At 37.3% G+C, this 14,871-nt stretch overlaps 1 protein-coding gene across 1 annotated transcript in view; it reads right to left on the reverse strand.

Annotated features, from left to right (window-relative positions):
- The window catches only part of MOB1A (MOB kinase activator 1A), a 49,367-nt gene that overhangs the window by 3,351 nt on the left and 31,145 nt on the right, over window positions 1-14,871 (reverse strand). The window lies entirely within an intron of this gene.

Here is a 14,871-nt window from a genome sequence, read left to right on the forward strand (position 1 = left end):
CAGGTGACTACTGCCCCCAGGGCACTAATCTGGCCCGCCCTGCTGGTATACATTAGAAAAGGTGGGCTGGCCAGGGTGGATTGGTGCACTGGGTATGGTAGTCCTGCCTACGATTAAACTCCTAATAACACGAAAACAGTGCAGAACATAAAGGTTATAAACCTACCTTCATCCTTAGCGCACTGTACACTGTAGGGACATATCAGCGGGTTCAACGCTTCTAGCCTGCTGATTGTTTCCCTTTAATAGCCTCCTCCCCCTTTCCCAATCATTAAATAAAAATATGCATAGTTGCTTAAACCATTAAATTATAACATTCCCAATATTGCACTGTAAACAGTTGAAGTGCAAGAAACCGGTCAAAGACCAAATGCGCAGATTTTTGGTCACATCACATCTCAGAAAAAAAAAATAAAAAAACTGATCAAAAAGTCACACACATACAAACGTGGTACCAATAAAGACTACATATCTAAAAAATGAAGACTGCAAAAAACAATCCCTCATATAGCAATACAGGCCGAAAAATAAAAAAGAGTGGCATAGGGCAATTTTAGGCATTTTTTTTTTTTAAAGGAGCAAAACAAAATATTCAGTATTTTCCTGCATATAAGACTACTTTTTAACCCAGGAAACATCTTCTCAAAAGTCAGGGGTCGTTTTATACGCCAGGTGTTGTCTTATAGGGTGGGGGTGTTGAGAAACTTTGGACTGGAGAATCTGTGTTCGTCGCATATGGGGTGGGTGGGTGGGGGCTAGAAGACGGCCACTTCCTTGCCGTATGCAGCCTGTATGAATGGCAGAGCAAGCTGTATCTTCCGGGATATGTAAAAAAGATACAGTAGAGTGGTGCTGTGCCCAGAAAAAAAGCACCTCTTTCATCTGTCTGGCCTGCCCTTGTATCCTACCGGTATTACTGTACCTCCTTCTCTGCCTTTCAGATCTCGCTGCTATCTGATGTTTTTTATTAAATTTTATTTGGTGTGTGTAGGAAGAGGGGTAGTCTTATACAGTGAGTATGTTCCAAACCCTATATTTTAACTGGAAAAGTTGGGGGTCATCTTATACACCGGAAAATATGGCACATAAATTGGTCTCATTATAACCTGAAGAACACAGATAACAGGTCAGTTTTATTACATTGTGAACAACATAAAAAAGTCTGGGGGCTGTAATATAAGAATGATTACACTGGCTGACTCAGCATCTAATGCTCCACTGGGTGAGGATAAATACCTCGCCCCACAAGAACCTAAAAATGTACAAAGGATTGGGAAAGGGAAAGAAAAAAAATAGTTTTACGTAAAAATTCAAAATCAAAACATTGGCGATGTGACACTGATTGTTGTGAAAATGGATGAACTTTGTACTTCTGTGGGGGTTTTTTATACTTGTTTTGGTATTGAGAATTCTGATACTAAGCTTGGTATCGTATCTAACTCAAATTTAGATACCAAAGTGCAGTGAGGATTGTATGTAACATGGATATATTGGTCAACATTGATGACAAGTACATGGCCAAAACCAGCAACGTAATATCTGACCTTGCGTAAAATGCAGCCATTGGTATACAAAGGTCCAATTAAAGTTTTCAATAGGTGCTGAATAAGGGTAGAAAAGGGTCTTCTCCACACAGGGCCAGCAATATTCCTGTATATGGCATATGTCTAGTATTACAGATCATTCAAGCAAATTGCTCTGAGCTGTAATAAAAGAATCAATGGACAAGAGTGGTGCTGTCTCTTCAGAGAAGGCGACAGCTTTATCTCATTGATAATACATACACAGCCATGCTTTCTTCTATATGTGTTAGTTGAGTCTCAGCACTCCACCTCCTGAACCTTGCAGAGACCATGTGGACACTATCAGCTGGTGAACACAAGGTTATCAGGAAGACGCAGCCCTCCTCACCATCACTTATGGCACATCACAAACACACCTTTTTGCCTAAAAGTCTCTTGAAGTGAATCCACACACAAAAAAAAATATATATATATATATATATATATATATATATATATATATATATATTATATATATACACACACACACACACACACACACACATATATATATGCATTTACACGGATTATCGTTCGAATTTTCGCAATAACGATCGCATTTGAGCGATAATCGTTCCGTGTAAACACAGCAAACAATCAAGTGACGAGCGAAAAATAGTTTATTTTGATCTTTCAACATGTTCTCAAATCATCGTTCGCAAAAAATTCGCAGATCGCTTCGTGTAAACAGTTTTTTAAAGATTCACCCTATGTAAAAGATGGGCTTAAGCGATCTAAAAAACAATTGCATTAACGATTTTTCTGATGTATCTTAAGATTTTTCTAACAATTTATTCGTCTAAACGCTGATTATAAAAACCAAATCGTTGCTCCAAAATCGTTAAACGATCGATTGGGTGAATTATCGCTTCGTGTAAACGCAGCATTATGGTACGTTTACACAGGCAGATTTATCTGACCAATTTTGGAAGCCAAAGTCAGGAATGGACTTGAAAAGAGCAGAGAATCTCAGTCTTTCCTTTATGACCTGCCCCCTGTTTATAGTCTGTTCCTGGCTTTGGCTTCAGAAATCTGTCAGATAAATCTCTGTGTAAACGCACCATAAGGCTGTGTGATCATGGCTGCCTGTCATTATCTCCGGCTCCTGGGACACTAACGTATGCGGGAGGGATCACACTGAATAAGCCCTGCACACTTTAAAACCCCTAATGTCAGGAACGTTTATACACGCTCCTGCTCCACGGGACATCTATAGACGTACAGTATGGCTGAAATCATGCACTGTAATCAAGAATAATTCACTCACATCCGCAAACATGAAAACATGAATCAAATCCATCCCCCTGACCGATTTAATAAATCAGAAAATGACAACCTGGAATCAGGAAAAAACTCAACATAGTTATCAAAATGAATCAAAAGTTACGCACTGGAATAAAGAAATCACACACTGGAATCAGGAATTAGATCACATTCAAAAACATGAATCATTCAATCCATCCACTAAAACGATTAAATCATAAAGTCGCAATCCCATCAAAGCCATTAAAATGAATCAAGAATTCTTAAATCACATTTGCAAACCTGAACCATCAAATCCATCTCCCACAGCTTGTTCTATCGACCCATGCGAAAAGTCTCCCGGAATGTAAAAAGGCTTGTGGTCTCCCCAAAAACTGGATGATGGTTTTAAAGCATCTGAAAAAACTCCATCCTGATGTGGCCATCCCGCCTGAGACACATTTGGTGACAAGTTATTTCGTCAGAATGAGGAAGTTACTGATGGGGAAAGTATTTGGTTCAGCAGCCCTGGACCAAAAAGAGGGGGTACTTAAAGCGTAACTGTCATTTCAGGGCCATTTTTTTAAAAACAATATCAACAGTTCAAGCGATTTTAAGAAACTCTATAATAGGTTTTAAAAACCAAAAGTTTCCTTCTGGACTGAAAAAGCAATCTCCCAGCCCCCCCCCCCCCCCCCCTCACTGCAGAAGAAGCAGGATTTCTCTGTCCATTATGTGGCTATGGAGAGGGGAGAGGCTGTTAGGAGTGACTGAGCACAGAGCAGTCCTGCAGAGCACAACACCCTGCAATCTTCTCTCATTAAGTTCATAGATAAGCACTGACCTTTCTGACCCCTGAATCCTGCATTTTAGGTGCCCAGAGAGTCTACAAACAGCTGACCTTCATGTCACCTCTTCCTGCTCCCTCATCTCCCTCGGCCCCTCCCCCCTTCATAGGCTTACAATGGAGAGAGCAGAGCCCGTCTTCACTGGCTTCTCTGTAATGAAGACGTGTTTGCCTGATAATGCACAGATAAGAAGTCAGGGGGGGAGGCTGGGAGATTGCTTCTTAAGTACAGAAGGAGGCATCAGTTCAGCGCTCGCTTCCTCATCATTCCAGCTGCCAGTGCTATTACACGTGCCAACAGCAAGCAAGAAGGAGCAGGTAAGAGCCAGAAATGGCCACAGGGAGCTGCCCGGACGATTGTCAGGGCTGCCCATAAGAGACAGTGGCGGTCTACTGCCACCGCTCCTTTTGAATGAGGTGATGACAGCAGATTGTTGTCAGGCTGATCGTTGGGGTTTTAGCCTGTTGAAAGACAACAATCTGTCGACATCATGCATGTTTGCTAATCGTTGCCATCTATTACACGAAATGATTATGGGCCGAATTAACTTTGGTCAGTAAGCATTTTTCCGGTGAAATGTCTCATGTATACCCAGATTTCCTGGGAAGACACTACTCTATAACAATCACTACTATGTCTGATCAGATAGAGGTACATAATGTATATGGCCCTAATAAGTCTAACAGATCATTTTTCTCGGGTAATGACAAGTCCTAGTTCCCTCAAATTGATGGCAGGAGACTTTAATTCAGTGCTTTCCTCTTAAGAGGACAGGCGCAAAGGTGGTATAGGAAAGGGGAAACCTGTCAGGCAATGCCACTGCCTATGGGGACTTTGTTGATTCCACTCACCTGACGGATACGTGGAGATATCTTCATCCTGATGGAAGAGAATACTTGCACCATTAACATACCCACATCCTTGTCGAGATGCCTTTATTATCTAGAGTGCTTCAACATGATATCTGTGATATTATATTTGATCATTCTCCTTTATGTGTGACCCTATTATATTCTGTTTGATTAATTTGCAAAAGTTAATCAAATCCCTTTACCACACCTATTCAATTTAACAGAAAAGTCACTCTGATATAAAGAAATAACCCATCAGTGTCTTGAAATTTCATCGTGCACTGGAATCCAGAATTCTAAATTATATTTGAAAACACAAATCAAATCTATCTACTTCACCTATTCAATCAGAAAGTAACACTCTGAAATCAAGAAATAACCATTCAATAAAAATTAAGAAATTACGCACTGTAATATAGAAATCATGCACTGTAATTCAGAAATCACATATTGGAATTCAGAAATCACAGAATGGAATAAAAATCACGCTAATTACATTTGCAAACTTAATCTACGACACTTATCAAAAAGTCACTGACAAAGAAATAATACATAAGAGTCTTGAAAATAATTCACTAGAATCTTGAAAACATAAATAATCATATCCAAATGAAAGCCAATCAGGGCTGAGCAAGCTGGAAGCCATGTGATGCGCTCCAGCCAAGGAAAAGGCTGCTGGTGCGCATGTGCACCAGCAGCCTTTTCTCTCCTATTCACTTTCAATGAAGACGGCGAGGAGGAAGAAGACCCGGACTGCCCCCCGGCTCTGACGTTGTCGTCACTAGATGCCGCCCGGGAGAAGAGGACCGTGACGACTGAATAGGTAATGTATACATTCTTTAACTTCCGGGGTGGGGGGAGGGGGGGGGGGGCTGGTCGGGGGTCGGAAAGTGGGGGAAGGTGGCCCAGACCGGGTATTTAACCACATTACAAAGTTATATAACTTGTAATGTGTGTTAAATAAGCCCCAAAAAATTCAGAATTCAGAAATCACGCACTGGAATCCAGAATTCTAAACTAACATTTCAAAACCATGAATCAAATCCATCTACCACACATTTATCACAAAGTCACTAAAATAAATAACCAAAGAGTCTTGAAATTGCATCAAGAAATAACACACTGAAACCCAGTAAACATGCACTGTAATCCAGAAAACACGCACTGTAATCAAGATTTCTATACACACTGGAATCCAGAATTCTATAATTATATTAGAGAGCATGAATAATCTAATACATCTACCACACCTATCAGAAAGTCACTGAAACAAATAACCCATTCGAGTTTTGAAATTTCATCAAGAAATAATGCACTGGAATCCAGAATTCTGTAATTACATTCAAAATGGTACTCTGGGCTGTTTTTTTTTTCCGGCTATGACCGAGGAGGAGGTGAATGAGGGCAACGATGTCCCCTTACCTTCCCGGTTCCAGGTCCCGGATCGTGTCGCTTCGCGCTGCCCGGCCGCTTCCTGGTCTTTGCAGGGGCTTGAGACGTGACGTTTCAAGTCCGCTCAGCCAGTCAGTGGGAGAGGCGGGATCCCGCTCCAGCTTGCTTCGGGGCTCTCGGTGTCTTCACGTCCCGCTGAGCTAATCAGTGCGCTGCGGCGGGGCAGCGCACTGATTGGCAGAGCGGGACTTGCCGGGAATCCCTGAAGCAAGCCGGAGTGGGGACCAGGTGATGGGGGGGCTGCTCACAAACTTGCAGCAGTATAGGGACTACCTGCAGGTGGGGTGTATAGAGTAAGGGGGCTACCTGCAAGTGGGGGGAGTGTATAGAGTAGGGGGGCTACCTGCAGGGATAGGGGGTGTATACAGTTTGGGGGCTACCTGCAGGGGTGTGCTGTATACAGTATAGGGACTACCTGGAAGAGCAAGGGGGGTGTAAAGAGTATGGGGGCTACCTGCAGGGAGGGAGTGTACACAGTATGGGGGCTACCTGCAGGGAGAAAGTGTACACAGTATGGGGGCTACCTGCAGAGAGGGAGTGTATACAGTATAGGAGTACCTGCAAAGGGGGCAGGGGGAGTGTATACAGTATTAGAAACCTCTTCTGTGTTGCCTTCACCAAGGATGAAAGGCAGTGCCTAAGAGGGCCAGATTATGATGATGCAGGATTGTGTATGCACTTATTATAAGCTGCAGGTTTTCTGCACACACACACTTATGGTCTGCAGCCAGCAGGGAAGGGGTGGGGGGCTACACAAACTTTACACTACAGGTATACAGGACCCCAGAACTATACAGGACCCCGACTAACACTGTCAATGTTGTATATAACCAGGCTCAGCATAACACCACCAATGTTATACATAACCAGGCTGTATATAACACTGCCAATGTTGTATATAACCAGGCTGTATATAACACTGCCAATGTTGTATATAACCAGGCTCAGTATAACACTGTTAATGTTGTATATAACCAGGCTGTATATAACACTGCCAATGTTGCATATAACCAGGCTGTATATAACACTGACAATGTTGTATATAACTAGGCTCTGTATACAGTCTGATCACATGACATCTCAGTTTGGCTATTAGATATTTAGGATGTTTAAAGTTTTTAGTTTATTTCTAATGTGCATAAGCTACACTTTAAATAGACAATGCAGTATTGTCGCAGTATTTAGGGCTATATAGGGCTCCTGGCGATTTCCTCATAAACAAAATACAATATTCAATTATGTATATATGCAATAAAACATTATATTCAATAAAAACGTGATTAAGAAATCACGCACTGGAATCAAGAAATCACACATTGAAATCAAGAAATCACGCACTGGAATTCAAAAATCACAGTGTAATTAAGAAATCCATATAAAACACCTTTCCAATTTATCATAAAATCACTCTGAAATAAATATCCCTTTATATTCAATAATAAGAAAATAAATAAATGAATCACACACTGGAATTAAAAAAAAAAATAATCACGCACTGGAATTAAAAAAAAAAAATCACGCACTGGAATTCCGAAATCACACACTGGAATTCCGAAATCACACACTGGAATTCCGAAATCACACACTGGAATTCAGAAATCACACACTGGAATTCAGAAATCACACAGTGTAATTAAGAAATCGATACACAACACCTTTACAATTTATCATAAAATGACTGAAATAAATATCCCATTAGATTCAATAATAAGAAAATAAATAACACACTGGAATTCAGAAATCACACACTGGAATTCAGAAATCACACACTGGAATTCAGAAATCACACACTGGAATTCAGAAATCACACTGGTTTTTTTAAAATTTACATTTGCAAATGAATCAAATCCATATACCACACATTCAATTTATCATAAAATTACTCTAAAATAAAGAAATAAACCATCACATTCATTAAAAAGGAATAAAGAAATAACGCAGTGGAATTCAGAAATCACGCACTGAAATCCAGAAATCACACACTGGAATTCAGAAATCACACTGGTTTTTTTTTAAATTTACATTTGCAAATGAATCAAATCCATATACCACACATTCAATTGATCATAAAATTACTCTAAAATAAAGAAATAAACCATCACATTCATTAAAAAGGAATAAAGAAATAACGCAGCGGAATTCAGAAATCACGCACTGAAATCCAGATATCACACACTGGAATTCAGAAATCACACACTAGTTTTTAAAATTTACATTTGCAAATGAATCAAATCCATATACCACACATTCAATGGATCATAAAATCACTCTAAAATAAAGAAATAAACCATCACATTCATTAAAAAGGAATAAAGAAATGACGCAGTGGAATTCAGAAATCACGCACTGAAATCCAGAAATCACACACTGGACTCAACAAATCATGCATTTTTTTAATTTACATTTGCAAACATGAATTAAATCAGTCAATCTACCACACCAACTCAATTTATCATAAAATCACTCATAAATAAACAACCCATCAGATTCAATAAAAATGGATAAAGAAATCACACACTGGAATTCAGAAATCACGCACTGGAATTCAGAAATGACGCACTGGAATTCAGAAAATCCCTTTTTTTTAACAGTTACAATTGCAAACATGAATCAAATCTACCACACCTATTTAATCATAAAATTAGTGAAATATAGAAATAACCCATCACATTCAACATTCAATCATGTTCAACAAAAAAAAACAGTGGAATTCAGAAATCACGCATTGGAATCAAGAAATTATGTAATTTTTTTACCAAATTTTTTTTAACAATTACAATTGCAAACATGAATTAAATTCATCTACCACACCTACAAAATTTATCAGTCAAAAAAAAAAAAAATAATTACATCACGCACTGGAATTAAGAAATCACGCGCTGGAAGTCAGAAATCACGCGCTGGAAGTCAGAAATCACGCGCTGGAAGTCAGAAATCACGCGCTGGAAGTCAGAAATCACGCACTGGAAGTCAGAAATCACGCACTGGAATTCAAAAAAATCACGCCCTGGAATTCAAAAAATCACGCCCTGGAATTCAAAAAAATCACGCACTGAAATTCCGAAATTATGCATTTATATTTGCAAACATGAATCAAATCAATTTACCACACCTATTTATCATAAAATCACTTTGAAATAAAGAAATAACCCCTCCCATTCAATAAAAATTAATTACGCACTGTAATTCAGAAATCATGCTTTAAAAAAAATTACATCTGCAAATATTAATCAAATCCATCTACAATACCTATTGAATTTATAAAAAAAGAAATCACTAAAACAAAGAAATAACCTATCGTATTCAATAAAATTAATAAAGAAATTACACACTGGAATCCAGAAATCATGTATTTTATTTATTTACATTTGAATCCATCTACCACACCTATTCAATTTATCATAAAACCACTCTGAAATAAAAAAACAAAAAAAAAACATGCACTGAAATTCATAAATCACACACTAGAATTCATAAATCACGCACTGGAATCAAGAAATCATGCTTTTTTTTATTATTTGCAAACATGATTCAAATCAATCTACCAAACTACTAAATCTACTACTCATTTTTATCATAAAAACACTTTGAAATAAAGAAATAATCCATCAAATTAAATTAAAAATTAAGAAATCATGCACTGGAATCCAGAAATCACATATTGGAATCAAGAAATCATGTATTTAACAATTACATTTGCAAACATGAATTAAAACCAACCACACCAATTCAATTTATCATAAATACACTCAGAAATAAAGAAACAACCCATCAGATTCAATAAAAATGGATAAAGAAATCACACACTGGAATCCAGAAATCACACACACTGGAATCCAGAAATCACACGCTGGAATCCAGAAATCACACGCTGGAATCCAGAAATCACACGCTGGAATCCAGAAATCACACGCTGGAATTCAGAAATCACACGCTGGAATTCAGAAATCACACACTGGAATCATGCATACATGAATCAAATCCATATACCGCACCTATTCAATTTATCATAAAATCACTCTGAAATAAAAAAAAACCCCATCACATTCATTAAAAATGAATAAAGAAATAACGCACTGGAATTCAGTAATCACGCAAAGCTGGAATCAATAAATCATGCATTAAAAAAAAAAAAAATTTACATTTGCAAACATGAATTAAATCAATCAACCACACCAATTCAATTAATCATAAACTCACTCAGAAATAAAGAAACAACCCATCAGATTCAATAAAAATGGATAAAGAAATCAGGCACAGGAATTCATAAATCACGCACTGTAATCAAGAAATCATGCTTTTTTAACAATTACATTTGCAAACATGAATCACATCTATCTACACCACCTATTTAATCATAAAATCACTCTGAAATACAGAAATAACCTATCACATTCAATAAAAATAAAAAAAAATCAATCACACTGGAATCAAGAAATTATGTAATTTTTGAACCATTACCATCTACCACACCTATTCAATTTGTTACAAAATCACTCTGAAATAAATAACCATAAATCATGTTCAACAAAAATTTTTTAAAAAAATCAAACACACTGGAATTCAGAAATCACAATAATTTCGAAATCACGCATTGGAATCAAGAATTCATGCATTTTACACCAATTTTTATAACAATTACAATCATGAAACAAATCCATACACACCTATTACATTTACCATAAAGTCACTAAAAAATAAACAACCCATCAGATTCAATAAAAATTAAGACAAAACGCACTGGAATCAAGACATCACGCACTGGAATCAAGACATCAGGCACTGGAATCAAGACATCACGCACTGGAATCAAGACATCACGCACTGGAATCAAGACATCACGCACTGGAATCAAGACATCACGCACTGGAATCAAGACATCACGCACTGGAATAAAGACATCACGCACTGGAATAAAGACATCACGCACTGGAATCAAGAAATCTTGTGGGGTTTTTTAACAATTAGATTTGATTCATGTTTGCAAATGTATCTACCACACCTTTTTAAAGGAGAAGTTCGGCCAAAATTAATTTTTGATATGTTGTTACTTATGAAGAGTTATACAAATTTTTTATGTACATTAATTATGGGAAAAGCACATATAGGGCTATTTCCCTTAATTTAGTAGATCAGGAAGTGTTAGAATTCTCTCAGATCCAGTGACGTCACGACAAAAGGTGTAGTTCCTATGGAGTGTCCAGCAGGGGGTGCTCTCTATATAGAAGTCTATGGGACTTTATTGTTTCTATGGATTTCTATGTAGTGTAGTGTACAGTGCTTTATTGAATGAATACATCTATGGAATACTTTGGGGAGCAAGTGTCCCTGCTCCCCAAAGTAATGCATAAATGTATTCATTCAATAAATTAGGATATCACAGTACGCCCGCCGATCCGCCGCATTCCCACCGATCCGCAGCATATACACTGAACTACAGCTTCCATCATCTGCTTATAGTATGAGCAGGTGATGGGAGCTGTAGCTGGGTTATGGATATCACTTGCCGCTGATGCCACTGCTAATGCCGCCGGGCGCAGAGGGGAGCCGCTCAGTACACAGGAGCGCTCCCCTTTCCTCCTTCCGGGATACCTTCTCCCTATACCACTGCTGACTCCCTGCCTGGCCGCCGCTCTCCGCTCTCATATACCAGATCCCGATGCTTCCTAGTGTCTGCACTGATGCATCGGGAGCCGGTATATGAGAGCGGAGGCCAGGCAGGGAGTCAGCAGTGCTATAGGGGGAAGGTTCCCGGAAGGAGGAGGAGGGGGGAGCGCTCCTGTGTACTGAGCGGCTCCCCCCTGCGCACGGCGGCATAAGCAGTGGCATCAGCGGCAAGTGATATCCATAACCCAGCTACAGCTCCCATCACCTGCTCATACTATTAGCAGATGATGGGAGCTGTAGTTTAGTGTATATGCTGCGGATCGGCGGGCTTACTGTGATATCCTAATGTATTGAATGAATACATTTATGCAATACTTTGGTGAGCAGGGACATTTGCTCCCCAAAGTATTCCATAGATGTATTCATTCAATAAAACACTGTACACTACACTACATAGAAATCCATAGAAACAATAAAGTCCCATAGACTTCTACATAGAGAGCGCCCCCTGCTGGACACTCCATAGGAATTTCACCTTTCGCCGTGACGTCACTGGATCTGAGAGAATTCTAACACTTCCTGATCTACTAAATTAAGGGAAATAGCCCTATATGTGCATTTCCCATAATTAATGTACATTAGAATTTTGTATAACTTTTCATAAGTAACAACCTATCAAAAATTAATTTTGGCCGGACTTCTCCTTTAATCATAAAATGAGTTTGAAATACAGAAATAACCCATCACATTCAATTAAAAATAATAAAGAAATCATACTGGAATCAAAAAATTATGCAATTTTTTGTAACCATGACATTTGCAAACATGAATAAAATCCATCTACCACATCTAATCAACTTGTTACAAAATCACTCTGAAATAAAGAAATAACCCATCATGTTCAACAAAAAATAAAGAAAATCACACAAATTCAGAAATCACACATTGGAATCAAGAATTCATTTTACACCAATTGTTTTTTTTTTAACAATTACAATTGCAAACATGAAACAAATCCATCTACCATACCTATTAAATCTATCATAAAGTCACTAAAAAAACAAAAAAAAAAAAAAAAAAAAAAAAACCCATCAGATGCAATAAAAATGAAGACATCACACTGGAATACAGACATCACGCACTGGAATTCAGAAATCACGCACTGGAATTCAGAAATCACGCACTGGAATTCAGAAATCACGCACTGGAATTCAGAAAACCGTGGAATTCAGAAATCTGTGGAATTCAGAAATCATACAGTGGAATCAAGAAATTATGTATTTTTTATTTGCAAACATGAATCAAATCCATCTACCACACCTATTAAATTTATCATAAAGTCACTAAAAAATAAAAACCCATCAGATTCAAAAAAAATGAAGACATCACGCACAAGAATTCAGAAATCACACACAGGAATTCAAAAATCACGCACAAGAATTCAGAAATCATGCATTGGAATCAAGAAATCACGCAGTGGAATCAAGAAATCACGCACTAGAAGCAAGAAATCACACACTGGAATCAAGAAATCACGCACTGGAATCAAGAAATCACGCACTGGAATCAAGAAATCACGCACTGGAATCAAGAAATCATGTCTTTTTTTTACCATTACATTTGCAAACTTGAATCAAATCCATCACCCCTAATCAATTTATCATAAAATCACTCTGAAACAACCCATCAGAAATCACAGACAGGTGGAATTAAAAAATCACGCACTGGAATCACAAAATTATGCATTTTTATTTGCAAGCATGAATCAAATCCATCTATCACACCTATTAAATTGATTATAAAATCACTCAGAAATAAAGAAACAACCCATCAGATTTAATGAAAATGAACAAAGACATCACGCACTGGAATTCAGAAATCACATACTGGAATTCAGAAATCACGCACTGGAATTTAGAAATCATGTAAAAAAAAATTATGTTTGCAAACATGAAACATCCATCTACCTCACCTAATTTATCATAAAAACACTCTGAAATAATAACAATAAAAAAAAACCATCATGTTCATAAAAAGAATAAAATAACTCATGCACTTCATAAATCATGCACTAGAATCAAGAAATCATGGGGGATTTTTTAAAATAACATTTGCAAACATGAATCAAATTACCTATTCAATCATAAAATACCTCTGAAATAAAAAAAAAATAACCCATCACATTCAATAAAAATTAAGAAATCACGCACTGGAATTCAAAAATCACGCACTGGAATTCAAAAATCACGCACTGGAATCAAGAAATCACGCACTGGAATCAAGAAATCACGCACTGGAATCAAGAAATCACGCACTGGAATTAAGAAATCATGTTTTTTTTTTTACAATTACATTTGCAAACTTGAATCAAACCCATCTATCACCCCTATTCAATTTATCATAAAATCACTGAAAGAAACAACCCATCAGATTCAATAGAAATTAAGAAATCACAGACAGGTGGAATTAAAAAATCACGCACTGGAATCACAAAATTATGCTTTTTTTTTAATTTGCAAACATGAATCAAATCCATCTATCACACCTATTAAATTAATTATAAAATCACTCAGAAATAAAGAAACAACCCATCAGATTTAATGAAAATGAACAGACATCACGCACTGGAATTCAGAAATCACGTACTGGAATTCAAAAATCACGCACTGGAACTCAGAAATCATGTAAAAAAAATTGTTTGCAAACATGAAACAAATCCATCTACCTCACCTATTCATCATAAAATCACTTTGAAATAAAGAAATAACCCATCACATTCAATAAAAAAATAAAGAAATCACGCACTGGAATCAATATATCAGGTACTGGAATCAAGAATTCATGCATTTTACACCACTAGTTTTTTAACAATTACAATTGCAAACATGAAACATCCATCTACCATACCTATTAAATTTATCATAGTCACTAAAAAAACCCACAAAAAAACCCCATCAGATTCAATAAAAATAATGACATCACGCACTGAAATTCAGAAATCACACTTTGAAATTCAGAAATCACACTTTGAAATTCAGAAATCACACTTTGAAATTCAGAAATCACACAGTGGAATTCAGAAAACAGTGGAATTCAGAAAACAGTGGAATTCAGAAAACAGTGGAATTCAGAATCAAGAAATTATGCATTTTTTATTTGCAAACATGTATCAAATCCATCTACCACACCTATTAAATTTATCATAAAGTCATTTAAAAATAAAGAAACAACCCATCAAATTCAATAAAAAAAGAAAAAAAAAGAAGAAATCACGCACTGGAATCAAGAAATCACACACTGGAATCAAGA

Source organism: Dendropsophus ebraccatus, chromosome 1, assembly GCF_027789765.1.
Source record: "Dendropsophus ebraccatus isolate aDenEbr1 chromosome 1, aDenEbr1.pat, whole genome shotgun sequence".
Taxonomy (NCBI): domain Eukaryota; kingdom Metazoa; phylum Chordata; class Amphibia; order Anura; family Hylidae; genus Dendropsophus; species Dendropsophus ebraccatus.